This window comes from Schistocerca nitens, chromosome 2 (genome assembly GCF_023898315.1).
Source record: "Schistocerca nitens isolate TAMUIC-IGC-003100 chromosome 2, iqSchNite1.1, whole genome shotgun sequence".
In the NCBI taxonomy this organism is placed as follows: domain Eukaryota; kingdom Metazoa; phylum Arthropoda; class Insecta; order Orthoptera; family Acrididae; genus Schistocerca; species Schistocerca nitens.
In genome coordinates, this window is record NC_064615.1 from 1,033,310,635 (window position 1) to 1,033,328,830 (window position 18,196).

An 18,196-nucleotide genomic window follows, 5' to 3' on the forward strand; every position below is an offset into this window, starting at 1 on the left:
TTGTACTTAGAATTATCTGTATTTATGTGATTTTTTAATTCACCTAAACAACATACCTAAGAGGGTTACTTTATGACACCTACTCCTTTCAGTAATTATTCCTGTTGTCTGGATGAAACAGAAGTGTCAAAAAAATTAATGGCCAAATTAGATCCTCACAGTTGCAATATTAGTTATTGCTCATAATTATGTACTTCCAGATAATGGGTGGTGTAAATTACAACTTTTGATTACATTTATAAATACAGTTAAATTTGCTGTCAAATACTTGAAGTTTGGATTTTTTATCATACCAATTGCTTGGCAGTTTTGTTATGTAATGGATATAAAACAATCAGCAATATGCATAAACAAACGAAACTGTGTAAGAATTTTTTTCTGCTGCAGTAGTAGATCATCCATTTCTCTGTAGCATGGAGTATTTTTAATGTGATACACACACACACACAGTAACTCAAAAGAAAACAAATTTTGCACATTTATATTGGCCATAGAACAGCAGGCAGAACAGAGATCAATAATAATATATGACCATACCCATAGTTTTGAAAACCAATTACCAATGGACAAATCATACATGACTTTGTCTATGAACAAGATATTAAACAAAATAGTATTGCAGTGTGACTGTAAGGAAATCTTACATGTTGTGAAGCCACAGTGCAGTAGTACCTTGATTTCCATGCAGAGTAAGAGTTTACTAGTTGTCCATATATGTGGTCCATTTAACACACTGACAAACTGGTCACCAACAACTGGAAGCATTGTATCATGATAGGTGAAATCTTGTATGTTTGACAATGCACATTTGCTGCTTGTTATTCACTGCACCTAATAGCATATTATTTTTAATAATGCTGTAATGGCATCACTTTATCCTGAAGAATTTGAACAACTGGTCTGTTCTGCACTGTATGGAAAATTGCTACTTAGTAAATCAATGAAAATCTTTACTAAGCAGCTTTCGTAATAGTAAAACATATGCTCCCACTGAGCAGACTTAATGTGTTTGAACACAAGCTTTTCTCCCAGACATCTTTGGCACCTTCAGTTGTACATTTACTTTCTGAGTATATACAGTGAGAGGACACACAGCCATATCCTTATTACCACTCAGATGACCTGAAAGAATGGGATGTAATTTATAGAACAATCACAATTGCAGCTTCCCCATAAATGTACTAAAACAGTGCTAAACAATAGATCTGCTCATTGTGATAGTCCTAAGCTACTTGCATAGAGACACCCATCTGCTCACTGCAGCCTCTCTGAAATATGTGCCTTACCTGAACAAAAGGACAGACTGCTCCATGTAGTAGCACACAGTTAGAGTTATGATGTTCCTAACAGGGAGCAACTGATATTGGACAGTACCAACTGACCAGTTACAAAATATAAGACTAGATGTTACTAGCAGTGGTAAAAGGGGAGTGAGAGAACATATTCTCACTCTAAAACGAATCTTCTCATTTCCTCAGTTAAATGTAAATATTAGGACTGAAACTAATTAATGTTATAGACAGGCCAGCTCACGAGTGGTAGTTGCAGAAACCTTTACAGAAAAGTTGGTGTAACAACAAATAAAGGTGATGTAATATGACAAAAACAACAAAATATTTACACAAGTATCTATAGAATCAGCATTTGAGACAAATTCAGTATAGAAATAGTAATATCATCTAACACTGTAACTGCCAAAAGCTGGAAGGTTGACATGAGCATTAAGTGAAACACAATAACCCACCAAATATGTAAATTCAGAACCATGGACAACAAAAACAACAAACCAACAATATATTACTGTACACAATATTAATGCATATGAAAGTAGAAAAGTACTTTCAATGAAGGTGGACTGTAATGTAGATAAATAATTCCTATTGACATAAGTCAGTCCACAAGAATACATTAGCTAGTTCTTAAGTTAAATTAGTGAGCTAAGATTTGTTTGCTGTTACTAGGAATTTGGAAATGCGTACATTGAGTACTGCCACACAAATAGGGGGAGAACAGATAACTGTTTATCTGCTTACAGAAGGGGCACAGTTTCGTTATATGCCTCTCATTGTGCTCATTAACAGTAAGGTCAATAAGACTCAGACTGTATGCCATGGGAGGAAAGTATGATGCTGGTTTCCATGGGCCAACTCCTTGAAAAGCGACTGACTAGAGCTGTTGTACAAGTTGCCACCTGCCCCACTTGTTTCTGGGAATCCCAGGGACAGGTGGTTCAAGAGGGGCAGAAAGGGGCTGCCTGACGAGAAAAAACCATTGACTGTGAGCAGAGGGGAATCTATGTCATCAGAGGCAGTGCACAATGGCCTTGTATTTAAGCATGTACGTATCTGTCAACGGCTAGTGAGGTGTTTGAGATATGACCTCATTGATTTGACTCCTACTTCCCTCAGTCCATCAAAGTGAAGGGTATGCGTTAGATAACATTCCAACTGGTACTGGAAAAGATCGAAGTGTTCGCCACATTTGGAGCAGTAAAATCCTTACAGAAAAAATGTTGAATTTTATTATATGCATCTATGAAAGCAGTGCAATTCCCACAGTAAATGAGTCGGCTTTCCTTTCTCGCAAGGAATCTCCCGAGGGCAGCCAGTATCGAGTAATTAAGCAACTAACTAACTTCAGGTCCATGACCCTGACAGCCATGAAACCTTATATTCCGCTATGATGTGTAGAAACAAGATCTGCATAGTCCACTTCATGGCACTGGTAAGGACGAGACTGGCTCACGCTAGATTTTGGAATTTGAACTGCAATCTGAAATTAGAACATAAAGCATTACAAACATATTCCATTAGCTCATTTGCCTGTTATACGCCCTTTGTGAATCCGAAATCTCCTCTGGACACATGTAAAGCATCATTTGAAACCTGGTATGTGACACATTTTCATGCTCACAGCTGAGAGTTTTTTAAGTTATACTTACATGGTGTGACAATAGGTTGTCACTCATCTTATGATACGTCATCATTCATTGACATCCTCTTTCTTAAACTGGTATTATGTGGAAAACAAGAATTAGTTTATTGGATTTCTTGTCCACTTGTTGTGTAAACAACTATTCTGTATATAGTTCCAAATGTGTGACAGCACATTTGTGCCATCATCAGTGGGCATTTTCATTCTTTTCTATGAACTGTCAACTCGTTTTAAGTAATTAGCCTAACAAAATAAGGCGTAAAACAGTTTTTGTCTGTTGTCATTACAAAGTAACTTTTCTCTACATTTTTGGGTAGTTTCACTCTCTGTGCATTACTGTGTACTGGTAGTATGTCATGTGCAGTTAAATGATGTTACTGTACTGAAAGCTTGGTTGTCAAGTTAATAATTCAACATGAAAGACTGTCATTGGGATAACTGATCAGTGACCTCTTAGCCAACATATCCACAAACAACCTAGAGAATGAGTTTTTCAGACACACAGTAAAACCAAACATTAAGAGGTGTATGCTGGTACTGTTGTGTCAATGACATAATATGCCCACTTGATGAACCACACATATAAAAATAAACTAAACAACAGACAGAAATAGACAAAACTAAATTTTCTGAATCTCACTATAGAAAGAGTAAACAACACTCATGATCACAATACACAGGAAAGCCACAACCACTAGCACCACCATTCACAATCACTACCCTTTGGCACACGAACAAACAAGCTTCAGATTCATGCTCCACAGATTACAGAACACCCACAAACAAACAGAGCTAAACTCTGGAATCAAATACAATAAAACAAATAGTAGTAGAGAATATTTATGACATTCACACGAAAGAGAAACAAATAGCACGTAATTGAACAGGGAATGAACAGGCCAGTTGCACATAAGACAGTTCTCAGCAACACAGAAGAACTAGCACATATATAATGACTATAGTCAAGACCAACAGATCAAGAACTGACACACGAAACAAAATGTGTGATAGCTAGCTTCCATAAAAAATTTTACAGAATAGGCAACATTCTGAAGAAACAGAGATCTCAAGTAGGATAAAGAATAGACAAAACAACGGAGAAAAACTCAGAACATAGGGAAAACTCAGATAAATTATGTAGAACAGGATATATGGACTTCCATGCAATTCTTATCTGTCAGTATATATAGAGTAAACTTGCAAGAAACCTTAAAACAACATATTCAGAACACAGGGTTCTAGTAAGTAACATCTCCCATAGTATAGTTGCTGACCACCAACACCCAACTAAAATAGATACAGTTTTAAAAATACTAAACTGTAGCCACAGTGTGTAATATAAATTCAAAATAGAAGAGTATTTCCACATACACAAGGCATTTGGAATAGGAAAACAGGTTCTAAATGACTGTGATACACTATCTCATGACACACTATCTAACACATTAAAGGAGCTCTACCAAAAAGACTATACAAACAGATAAACACTCACATATACATGCATATGCACTGGCCCATCCAACCACACACACATACACATGTGCACACATGTGAACTGACCTACCCACCCATCCACCCATTCTCTCTCTCTCTCTCTCTCTCTCTCTCTGTCTCTCTCTCTCTCTCTCACACACACACACACACACACAAACACAAAACACACACAGATGTGATGAGGGACAGAGAACTTAAACAAGGGCAGGACACGTGGTAGCAACATAAACACAGTGTTTTTTAAAGTGAAAAAGTTTAAGTTATGAGTGACGTTCAAGAAAATACATATTATGTTTGTGCATGCATTTAAAAAAAAGATGAGAATGCTGATAAGTACAGATATGTCTATGTACAGATGAGTACAGATATGAGTACGGATATGCCAAAAGTAATCGGGAAATGTAGTTGTAAAATACTGTTGTGTAAAAAAATTACATTTATAAATATAGTGATTTGTTAACATTCTAATCAAACTCACAAGAACAATATTTAATAGCAAATGATAGTGTCTCAGACAATTGTGTTATCATAAGGAAGGTTCCGACAACGTAGAAGAAAATTAAGGGCAGTGTATGCTTTTCAAATGTTCAAATGTGTGTGAAATCTTATGGGACTTAACTGCCAACGTCATCAGTCCCTAAGCTTACACACTGTTGTTGTGGTCTTCAGTCCTGAGACTGGTTTGATGCAGCTCTCCATGCTACTCTATCCTGTGCAAGCTTCTTCTTCTCCCAGTACCTACTGCAACCTACATCATTCTGAATCTGCTTAGTGTATTCATCTCTTGGTCGCCCTCTGCGATTTTTACCCTCCACGCTGCCCTCCAATGCTAAATTTGTGATCCCTTGATGCCTCAAAACATGTCCTACCAACCGAACCCTTCTTCTAGTCAAGTTGTGCCACAAACTTCTCTTCTCCCCAATCCTATTCAATACCTCCTCATTAGTTACGTGATCTACCCACCTTATCTTCAGCATTCTTCTGTAGCACCACATTTCGAAAGCTTCTATTCTCTTCTTGTCCAAACTATTTATCGTCCATGTTTCACTTCCATACATGGCTACACTCCTTACAAATACTTTCAGAAACGACTTCCTGACACTTAAATGTATACTCGATGTTAACAAATTTCTCTTCTTCAGAAACGCTTTCCTTGCCATTGCCAGTCTACATTTTATATCCTCTCTACTTCGACCATCATCAGTTATTTTACTCCCTAAATAGCAAAACTCCTTTACTACTTTAAGTGTCTCATTTCCGAATCTAATCCCCTCAGCATTACACGATTTAAGACAGGCGAAATACCCACAGACTTCAAGAAGAATATAATAATTCCAATCCCAAAGAAAGCAGGTGTTGACAGATGTGAAAATTACCGAACTATCAGTTTAATAAGTCACAGCTGCAAAATACTAACGCGAATTCTTTACAGACGAATGGAAAAACTGGTAGAAGCGGACCTCGGGGAAGATCAGTTTGGATTCCGTAGAAATGTTGAACACGTGAGGCAATACTAACCTTACGACTTATCTTAGAAGAAAGATTAAGAAAAGGCAAACCTACGTTTCTAGCATTTGTAGACTTAGAGAAAGCTTTTGACAATGTTAACTGGAATACTCTCTTTCAAATTCTGAAGGTGGCAGGGGTAAAATACAAGGAGCGAAAGGCTATTTACAATTTGTACAGAAACCAGATGGCAGTTATAAGAGTCGAGGGGCATGAAAGGGAAGCAGTGGTTGGGAAAGGAGTGAGACAGGGTTGTAGCCTCTCCCCGATGTTATTCAATCTGTATATTGAGCAAGCAGTAAAGGAAACAAAATTCGGAGTAGGTATTAAAATTAATGGAGAAGAAGTAAAAACTTTGAGGTTCGCCGATGACATTGTAATTCAGTCAGAGACAGCAAAGGACTTGGAAGAGCAGTTGAACGGAATGGACAGTGTCTTGAAAGGAGGATATAAGATGAACATCAACAAAAGCTTACACACTATTTAACCTAAATTATCCTAAGGACAAACACACACACCCATGCCTGAGGGAGGACTCAAACCTCCACCGGGATTAGCTGGTATGCTTTTTAATGATGGAGAAATACTTACAGCTATCAAATTCTGCATTTAGAATGAAAATTAACTGCTATATAGTCAATTTTAGAGATACTGTCATGTATGCTGCCATGCCACCTTTATTTCATCTATACATTCTGCTAGTATCTAACAAAAGAACTGGAAAAGTTTTCGAAAACTGGTTGTCCTTTGACATGTATTGCTCACATTGGCAAACTGCTGGTGTCTGGAATCTACAAAGGATCATCTTTGCTTACGTTTATTTTAGCTTTGGAGAAGTGTTTTGTTTATATCCTACTGATAGTAGGTTTCCTAAGTGCTAAACATTTTTGTAGCTGTGGATATTTATTCATTGGTGTGCAACAAATAGTAACAATGCCACACATCAAGAAATTTGATGAAAAAAAATTCAGTGATAAGTTTATCAAAAAGGCAGTCAATGCTATTGTATCTGTAGTGGATGTTTCCCCCCCTCCCATTTCCCATTTTGTTGTTCAGTTACTCAAAGGCAGTCTACATCAAAATGTTATTTGCATTTCGCAACTTTTATGTTAAAGAAGGTTCTATAGTCAATAATCGATTTTGAAATTATATCATTATATCCCCTGAATTAACAGTAGAATTTTATTGCTAGGCAGATATAAGTTTTAAGACCATTGTAATTTACACATTTATCTGAAACTTCCTGGCAGATTAAAACTGTGTGCTGGACCGAGACTCGAACTCGGGACCTTTGCCTTTCGCTGACAAGTTCTCTACCAACTGAGCTACCCAAGCTCGACTCACGCCCCGTCTTCACAGCTTTACTTCTGCCAGTATCTGATGTGAGGACGGGGCGTCAGTCGTGCTTGGGTAGCTCAGTTGGTAGAGCACTTGCCCGCGAAGGGCAAAGGTCCCGAGTTCGAGTCTCGGTCCGGCACACAGTTTTAATCTGCAAGGAAGTTTCATATCAGCGCACACTCCGCTGCAGAGTGAAAATCTCATTCTGTACACATTTATGTCCCAAATAACCGCATGGTGAAAAAATGATTTAAATAGTTTTGCTGCGCTATACTGACATAAATATGATTAATATACAAAAAAAAGCGCTAAAAACTTGCTAAAAAGAAACTAACGGATGAAGGAATGAAGCAGTATGAAGACTATAATTCAAAAATGTTCTGAGGCATGATTTAATATGACTCAAATCTCTATTCTCAATTTCTCAGAAGTTGTATTTTTCAGACTTTAGGTAGACACCTCCTTAATTTTACAGCATTGCACTAATTTTATCTGTAACTTCCAACTGTCTATACATATCTAGTAGATAAAAGCATTACTCTAGTTTCAACTAAATTACAAATAAATACAATTTTTAACTATAAAAAGTGCTCTGAAACATAAAGAGTATCTCAGACATCATGTCATACACAGCTGGTAAAAATTTCGTCTCCTTCATATGTGTATTATTGGATGAAATAGTACTTGAAACTGAAGAAGCATTTTAGAAAATCCTAAGCATCAATTTTTAATTGTTGTTGTTATAAACATAAATACATCCTTAATTGTATAAAAAACTTACAAAATATTCAGAAAGGATTCTCCATTCACTCCTAAAAGCAGCAACTGTAAAATATATGCAAAAGGAATAGTGAAGGAAAGAAACAGGTGCTAGTTTCCCAATGTCGATGACACATATGTGCTGAAACATGTTTGTGTTTATATAAGAAACAGTTGTTTGCATAACAGATCGACCTGAAATCCAGTAATTTTGTCAGAAAACAAAGCTACTGCAAGAGCTTATAAACCAAACGCTGAATGAAAGGAACTAGCCTTTAACAAAAAGATCTCACTGCCATACTGACAATGCAATACACTGCCAAAGGTCCTTTACATGTCGTTTTGGCATTATTATGGGATAAGTGGCCCATTTGTTTTGTTTGTTTCACTCCAATGTTTTTATGAGACCTCAGTTCACAGGTCGAAATCCTGTAAGGATGCCGACATACGCCATCTTTCTGGCGCACCTTTTACAGCAAGTGGAGGAAAGTGCTCCAGTCCAAATCGTAGTTACATAACCATGAAGTACTGGGCTACCCTTGATCAAGTGGGCGCAAATATGCTGGGTTAATACCATGAGATAGGTGATCAGAAGGATCATCTTCCGTTTTGGACATGTCACCTGTTAGTAATTGAACTCAGTTCCTGATTTCAGGGACTATTGGCAGGTAAGAAAGTTTTTCCCACAACCTGGAAAACGATAAGAGCCAGCGGAGAACTGCTGTCCGTCTAGTTTAAAATCGTCGTTACACGGACCGTGGATTCAAACACCAATTTTGAGGCTGCCGAGTTCATCGCGCTTCTGAATGCTCTGAAATGCTGCGACTTTTGCGTAATGTACGCGGGTCTCACTGTCGTGTACACGATCGGAACACCCTCCAACGGGGGTTGCCGACTGTATATGGCCTGCAAATCACACAGTTTGTTTATTAAATGGACGCCCGTTAAATTCGTACGTTGGCTTTATTAAAACGCAGATTTCCTCCTTGCTCATATGCTAGTGATGTTGCTCTGTTTACCGTGTACATGGTGGCAATCATTGAACTATATGAAATAAAATCGTCATAACTTCTGAAAGGTTTGCGTTAGGATGTTCAAACTGCATCATTAGGAGGGCCGAGAATCCGCATTTCGCGATGCAGAAGTCTCTTCACCTTCAACGGGTGACTATGTGGTGTCGAATATGCAGTCACGGAATAATCGGTCTGATACTCCTTGATGGCAGGGTGACCATCCAACGGTACGTGACCCTAATTTCGAAAAGATCTGGTTCATGCAATACTGAACTCGATCTCATCGAAGAAGAAGACTGTTTGATGTCCTAGAGGTGTTCTTTGGAGACCGCATTCTGTCTCCGGGGCATCCAGAGGCCACTGGCGTGGGCCTCGATTGTCCGCCATATTCTCCAGATCTGATCATATGCGACTCCTGTTCGTGGAGCTACGCTAAAGACAAGGTGCGCAGCAATAACGCCAAAACCAGTGTTGATCTGAAAGTAGCCATTCAGGAGGTCATCGGCAGCATCGATGTTCAGACACTACAGAGGGTCATGCAGAATTTCGTTATTCGTCAGCGCCACATCATCGCCAATGAAAGCAGGTATATCGAACATGTCGTAACCTAATTCGGAATACCTTTAGTGACGTTTACATGTTGAATAAAGTTGTGCACGCCGTAGCTTGTTACGAATTTACGTTTTTTATTTCATATAGTTCAATGATTGTCACTTTATACATAAATATACACAAACGTGTTATAAGTTAGGAAGAAAAGTTCCATGTACAGCCATTAGGGACATCAGCTTACAAAAGTTCCATCACATATAGTACGATACGAACTTACAACAGTCATCCACCTAACACAAAAATTACACTCCTGGAAATTGAAATAAGAACACCGTGAATTCATTGTCCCAGGAAGGGGAAACTTTATTGACACATTCCTGGGGTCAGATACATCACATGATCACACTGACAGAACCACAGGCACATAGACACAGGCAACAGAGCATGCACAATATTGGCACTAGTACAGTGTATATCCACCTTTCGCAGCAATGCAGGCTGCTATTCTCCCATGGAGACGATCGTAGAGATGCTGGATGTAGTCCTGTGGAACGGCTTGCCATGCCATTTCCACCTGGCGCCTCAGTTGGACCAGCGTTCGTGCTGGACGTGCAGACCGCGTGAGACGACGCTTCATCCAGTCCCAAACATGCTCAATGGGGGACAGATCCGGAGATCTTGCTGGCCAGGGTAGTTGACTTACACCTTCTAGAGCACGTTGGGTGGCACGGGATACATGCGGACGTGCATTGTCCTGTTGGAACAGCAAGTTCCCTTGCCGGTCTAGGAATGGTAGAACGATGGTTTCGATGACGGTTTGGATGTACCGTGCACTATTCAGTATCCCCTCGACGATCACCAGTGGTGTACGGCCAGTGTAGGAGATCGCTCCCCACACCATGATGCCGGGTGTTGGCCCTGTGTGCCTCGGTCGTATGCAGTCCTGATTGTGGCGCTCACCTGCACGGCGCCAAACACGCATACGACCATCATTGGCACCAAGGCAGAAGCGACTCTCATCGCTGAAGACGACACGTCTCCATTCGTCCCTCCATTCACGCCTGTCGCGACACCACTGGAGGCGGGCTACACGATGTTGGGGCGTGAGCGGAAAACGGCCTAACGGTGTGCGGGACCGTAGCCCAGCTTCATGGAGACGGTTGCGAATGGTCCTCGCCGATACCCCAGGAGCAACAGTGTCCCTAATTCGCTGGGAAGTGGCGGTGCGGTCCCCTACGGCACTGCGTAGGATCCTACGGTCTTGGCGTGCATCCGTGCGTCGCTGCGGTCCGGTCCCAGGTCGACGGGCATGTGCACCTTCCGCCGACCACTGGCGACAACATCGATGTACTGTGGAGACCTCACGCCCCACGAGTTGAGCAATTCGGCGGTACGTCCACCCGGCCTCCCGCATGCCCACTATACTCCCTCGCTCAAAGTCCGTCAACTGCACATACGGTTCACGTCCACGCTGTCGCGGCATGCTACCAGTGTTAAAGACTGCGATGGAGCTCCGTATGCCACGGCAAACTGGCTGACACTGACGGCGGCGGTGCACAAATGCTGCGCAGCTAGCGCCATTCGACGGCCAACACCGCGGTTCCTGGTGTGTCCGCTGTGCCGTGAGTGTGATCATTGCTTGTACAGCCCTCTCGCAGTGTCCGGAGCAAGTATGGTGGGTCTGACACACCGGTGTCAATGTGTTCTTTTTTCCATTTCCAGGAGTGTATTTCACCAGTCTCACTTTTTAGTGGGACTCTGAGGTTTATTCTGACTTGATCGCTGTTTGTATTATTAGGAAAATCGTTGGAACATGTGAAATACAAGACTATGCAAGCACATGCAAAACGTCTTTCTGCGAGTATACTGATCAGTCGACACAGTATGACCACTGCACGTAATGAGGTAAGAGCTGTACGTAAGAGGAGCAGACACGGACGAGGGATCCCTGCAAGTGGGGAAATCCATTACGGTAAGCGAGTTTGACAAAGAACAGATCAATGTGACGCAGAGCCTTTGAACGAGTATCTCGTAAAGGGTGGACATGATCGAACTTTCGCGTGCTACTGTCGTGAGCATCTGTGTGAAGCTACCACTAAGCGCTAAATGGTTGGCCGCCCACGACTCTTCACAGAACTTGGGGTTCGAAGGCTCTGGCGAAAGAGCGAAGGAGCACAATGGTGGTTCACGCACAAAAGTTTCGGAGCACACCGTACATCATACATTGTTGAACATGGAGCTCCGCAGCAGACCACCGCTACGTGTGCAGATGTTGACCCAACGCCCCATCGTCAAGTATGATTGCAGTGAGCACGGGACCACCGGGATTCGACTTTCGATCAATGGAAACGGTCGGCTCTTCGGATGAACCATATTTTTGCTACACTAGGTCGGTGGTCTCCACCAACACCGTTGGCTGAAGAGTGCGCAGGCTAGTGGAAGTAGTATTATGTTATAGGAGACATTCTTCTGCGCTTGCATGGGACCTGTGGCAGTAATCGAAGACACGCTGCTAACTACCTGCATCCCTTGATGCTGGATGTCTTGCCCGACGGTGATGTCATCTTTCAGCAGTGTAATTGTCCGTGTTTCGGAGCCATAACCGTGCTACAGTGGTTTGAGGAGTATTATAGTGAACTCACGTTGATGTCTCGGTGACCATATATGCTTGATGTAAATCTTATGGAACCCATCTGGTCGCTGTCGGATGCCATCAACGCAAACACAAATCAGCGGCCCGTAACTTACGCGAATTACATGACCTGTGGGCAGACATCTAATGCCACATACCTCCACAAACCAAAGAACAAACTGTTGGATCCCTGACATGGACAATCAGTGATTTATTTCGCTTCAGAGACGGACAAACAAGCTATTAAGCATGTGGTCACAATGTTTTGGCTCATCAGTGTTGTAAATAAAGCCCGTCCAAAAGCCACATCCTGAGAGAGGCAGAGAGCGCACTTACATGTACATAACGTCGAGTATTATGGAACAAACTTGTATTAAATTGGCAAGAAAGTGCGTAACATCGAATGTTATAGAATAACTGGCTGTAGTGAGACGCGAACCTGCAACACTTCACCTCCATCTTTACGCGTTACGCTATGCTTGCACATCCGACATGCGATCTTGTCCTTTACATTAATACCAACTCAGTGCTTTAATCTCAGAAATGTTCTTAACTGACATTTCACTATAGCAAATCACACCAATAAAAAGTGTTTTTGATGAATCTTCAAAGTGAATTTGCCTTCAGATAGAATATTTTCATAACACGCAAGCTACAATTCAAAAATTCTTGAGCAACAAATACGTCGTTTCCTGCCATTGTATCACAACAAATTGCACTTATATTTCGAGAGATAAATTCGTTCACGCTTCGAAACGTCATATATTCATAGGATGTAAGTTATAGAACCCAGTGAATATAGTCTTCAGCTGAATGTCTACATTGTGTCTCTCAATTCAGTGCTGAAAACAGGTGACGCGCATATGATGGAAAGGTTGGCTTTCTTCCATCTCGTTGGTCTTTTTTCAAACCCACGCTCAGAGTATGACATGCTTCATATAGCTTTGCACGTTAGGAAAGGCACCCAAACGTGTTCTTTTTTCGGTGCTATGACGTCAGAAATTAAGCACGCTCCACGTGGATGTTCGAGTGTGCGGTCTATGTTCTGATGGCTTAGTGAACGTAAGTTACCTTACGAACAAGTCGAGCAAGAAGCGGAGCACCACATCGGTCGAATATGGCCATATTTTGTGTTTGACGTGAGATAAACGAGATTATTCGGCAACGAAGGAAACCGCGCCATTCTTACTAGGAAGAACAAATCCCGATGTACACACAAGTACTATATGCCAGCACTATAAACATGACTTCATGATTTAAACGAAAACGCTGGTTTGCTCGATCGATGTCAGAACTCCTAGTGGCGATATTGTCACAAAGCGCGACGTCTGTCAGCATATTAAAAAGTTCCGGACACTGGTGTTAATACTGCTGTTTCGGATCTCCTGTGCAAGCCGTACAATACTTGGTGGCACTCATAAGTTGGCCCTTGAGAACACGTGCAACCAACGCGTGCCTAGTTTCTTTCGATTCTCGCTGAGTTCCCATATGATGCAACAAACAAACACACGCTCCCATGCAACTATTCTGTGTGTTCGCCGTATCCGGACCGGCGTAAGGAGAAATGTAGTAAACAGCTCACCTGCAGGTCTCTGGCTCCTTCAGTGATACAGTCCGTGAGACGAATGATTGGTATCGGCTACTTTTTTGTTTTTGGTCAAGTGGCCATTTTACCGGATGTAATGATGTACGGCACCCTAGTCGCTAAAGACTCTCGTAATCTTGAGCAAAAACAATGTATGCGGTAACATGCAGGTCTTATCTATAAGCTATACCAAGATCAGAATAACAAAGTGATAGACAGATAACTGTTTACGAGAGAGCGACCGTATCAACAAACAATCAGAGAACGAGATTAGTCGCGCTGCCTATTTTAATCGTTGACATATCGCCCTGGGGATGGCGGTTAACGGTGCTAACGTTAACTTGCGATTGGTGATCCTCACTCGCCTTGCTTCTGCGTGCTGACTTTTCCTTATAATTCGCAAAAAAAAAAAAAAAAAAAATGGCTGCACGCAATGCGAACGTAAGAATGGCAGTGATGACACTATTACGGTCGTGAAAGGCAAAGTCGGCATGCAGTTTGACGAGAAACGTAAGAAAGAATTTAGTGTTGAATTGTGGGTAACGATGAATCGACAACAGCGCGCCTTCCAGTGTCCAGCTGTCAACCACTTTGTTACACTGCTTGTGGTATACTTCTGGTATGTAAACTCGAAAAACTGAAAGGAGCCGGCCGCTGTGGCCGAGTGGTTCTAGGCGCTTCAGTCCGGAATCAAGCTGCTGCTACGGTCGCAGGTTCGAAGCTTGCCTCGGGCATCGATGTGTGTGATGTCCTTATGTTAGTTAGGTTTAAGTACTTCTAAGTCTAGGGGACTGATGACCTCAGACGTTAAGTCCCATGGTGCTTAGAGACACTTTTTGACTGAAAGGAACTGTTCAGTATTTAGCGAGTCAAACTATCTTTCAGTCACTTGTTAACATTTCACAATGGAAATGCAAACTAATTTCGTAATATCGAAAATTATTATTAGTATTTTTTGTTTCCATTGTTAAATATTTTCATTATTTACTGGCAACGCGCGACAGAAGAATCTGTTAGAATATTAACAGCTATAATCTGACAATAGCACGTTATGCTTGTTAGTGAAACCGTTTCATTTAAGTTCCTGAGTTGCATTTATGATGGAAAAACTGCCTTCACGAGGCTGGTGGCATCCAATTGCCAATAATTTTTTTTTTCTTCGGCACTGCCAGAAACATTAGTGCTGCCACCTCGCCTTTAAAAAGATCGTCTTTCTGAAGCGACATGAGCAATTTGTCTCACAACAGCTAAATATAATATGACGAATGACGTGTTTAGGAAATCGTCCAGAGCTGTCAAGCGCTTCCTTGACTACTTTAACCTTTTAAAATTTTTTCCACCTTATTTGTGTCAGCGACATCACACTCTACAGTGTGCTGATCGTTCTCTATCGTTCCCTACCACTACGCAGTCCTTTTGCTGATTTTCAGAGCTGTTGCAACCCTCTTTAAAAAAGTGAGCACCAGAATGCGAGGCGGTTCACCAGTCTTCTTTCTCCCTCACCGAATTCAGAAATTCGTGGGCCTGCCCGCGTAGCACTATTTTCTTTTCCCGCTTCACTTCATGTGTTGGTTCTACATCGGACCTACTTTGACGTGAAATAGCCGTAAATGAACATGAAAAATATCGAACTAGATTTCTATTTAAACAACGTGAAAAGCCAACACCTGTTATACACCTGTTACAAGCGAGCATATATTGTGTAGCGGAGTAACGTTTCTCTAGATACCTACTATTCAAGCGCGTCCGTCACGGAGAGGCTTCTTGCGGTCGCTAGACAACGGAACGAAAGTACAACGCTTTCAATACTCATGAGTCGTCTTCCAGGCTATACATATAGTTTCTGGGCCTATAGTGCGAGAGAACTCTTTGCCCTCCCGTTATCTACACTCAAATTATAACACAGAAAAGAGGGTATTTGATATACACTGATAAATCAAAACATTATGTACTTCCGTCTTTGGAACGAAATACATCGACAGTTTGCTGTAAGGTTTATGGAGGTAAGTGGCATTAGATGTCTACGCATAGATTACGTAACTCGCGTAAATAACAGGTTGCTGATTTCCATACGCGGTGATGGCGTCCGATAGCAACGCAGAGAGATTCAATAGGATTTACACCAAGCGAATGTGGTCGCAGAGACATAAACATAGGTTCAGTGTAATGCTCCTCAAACCACTGTAGCACGGTTCTAACTCAGAGACATGGGCAACTGTACGGCTGAAAGATGACATCGCCATGGGGCAAGACATCAAGCATCAAGGGATGCAGGTTGTTAGCAGCTGCCAGCATGTCTTTGATTACTACTACAGATCCCACGCAAGCGCAGGAGAATGTGTCCCAAAACATAATGCTGTTCAGACCAGACTGCGTCCGTGGCGTGTTGTACGTCTCGAGCCACCGTTCACTTCGATCACAGTGTTTGTTTAGACGACGATCGACCTAGCGTAGCAAAAAGTGATTCACCCGAACAGCCGGCCCGTTTCCAATTATCGACGGTCGAATCCTGATGGTCCAGTCCCCACTGGAACTGACGATGCCGTTGGGTCAACCTGTGAACACGTAGCGACGGTCTGCTGTGGACCTCCATGTTCAACAATGTACGATGGACGTTGTGTTCCAAAACACTTGTGAGTTGTCCTCCTTCGGCAGAGATACCACAGGTCTCCATCTGACCTACTGTACAGAGAAGATCAGCTTCCGAATCCAGTGTTATGCCAGGAGTCGCGAACGTCCAATCATTTAGTGTCTAGTGGTGGTTTCACCGTCCTTCTACCACTTTCCATAGACGCTCACGACAGTGGCGCGTTAACATTAAACCAGCTTCGCAGTTTTCGAGATACTCGTTCACAGGATATGCATAATAATAGTTTGCCCTTTGTCAGAGTCACTTATCTCAATTATTTCCCCATTTTCAGCTAGATCTTCCCTAGAGTGCTCTCCGACCGTGTCTGCTCCACTTAAGTACTGTTATTACTGCGTCACGTGCTCGCAACGTCACTAGGTTCGTTATAGGTACAGAAAGCTGGATAAAGCCTGAAATAAGTTCTGCAGAAATTTTTACGAAGTCTCAGACGGTGTTCAGGAAAGATAGATTAGGCAGAATTGGTGTTGGAGTGTTTGTGTCTGTCAGTAGTGGTTTATCTTGTAGTGAAGTCGAAGTAGATACTCCGTGCGAATTGGTATGGGTGGAGGTTATACTTAACAGCCGAACTAAGTTAATAATTGGCTCCGTCTACCGACCCCCAGACTCCGATGATATAGATGCTGAACAGTTCAGAGAAAATTTGAGTCTCGTAACAAATAAATACCCCACTCATACGGTTATAGTTGGTGGGGACTTCAACCTTCCCTCAATATGTTGGCAAAAATACTTGTTCAAAACCGGTGGTAGGCAGAAAACTTCTTCCGAGATTGTCCTAAATGCTTTCTCCGAAAATTATTTCGTGCAGTTAGTCCACGAACCCACGCGAATTGTAAATGGTTTCGAAAACACACTTGACCTCTTAGCCACAAACAATCCAGAGCTGATAGAGAGCATCATGACTGATACAGGGATTAGTAATCACAAGGTCGTTGTAGCTAGGCTCAATACCATTTCATCCGAATCCACCAGAAACAAACACAAAATAATTTTATTTAAGAAAGCAGATAAAGTGTCACTAGAAGCCTTCCTAAAAGACAATCTCCAATCCTTCCGATCTGACTATGCAAATGTAGACGAGATGTGGCTCAAATTCAAAGGTATAGTAGCATCAGCAATTGAGAGATTCATACCTCATAAATTGGTAAGAGGTGGAACGGATCCCCCATGGTACACAAAACAGGTCCGAAAGCTGTTGCAAAGGCAACGGAAAAAGCATGCGAAGTTCAGAAGAACGCGAAATCTCGAAGATCGGCTAAAATTTACAGAAGCGCGAAATTTGGCACGGACTTCAATGCGAGATGCCTTTAATAGGTTCCACAACGAAACATTGTCTCGAAATTTGGTAGAAAATCCGAAGAAATTCTGGTCGTATGTAAAGTACACAAGCGGCAAGACGCAGTCAATACCTTCGCTGCGCAGTGCCGATGGTGCTGTTACCGACGACTGTGCCGCTATAGCGGAGTTATTGAACGCAGTTTTCCGAAATTCCTTCACCAGGGAAGACGAATGGAATATTCCAGAATATGAAACAGGAACAGCTGATAGCATGAGTTTCTTAGAAGTAGATACCTTAGGGGTTGCGAAGCAACTCAAATCGCTTGATACGGGCAAGTCTTCAGGTCCAGATTATATACCGATTAGGTTCCTTTCAGATTACGCTGATACAATAGCTCACTACTTAGCAATCATATACAACCGCTCGCTCACCGATAGATCTGTACCTACAGATTGGA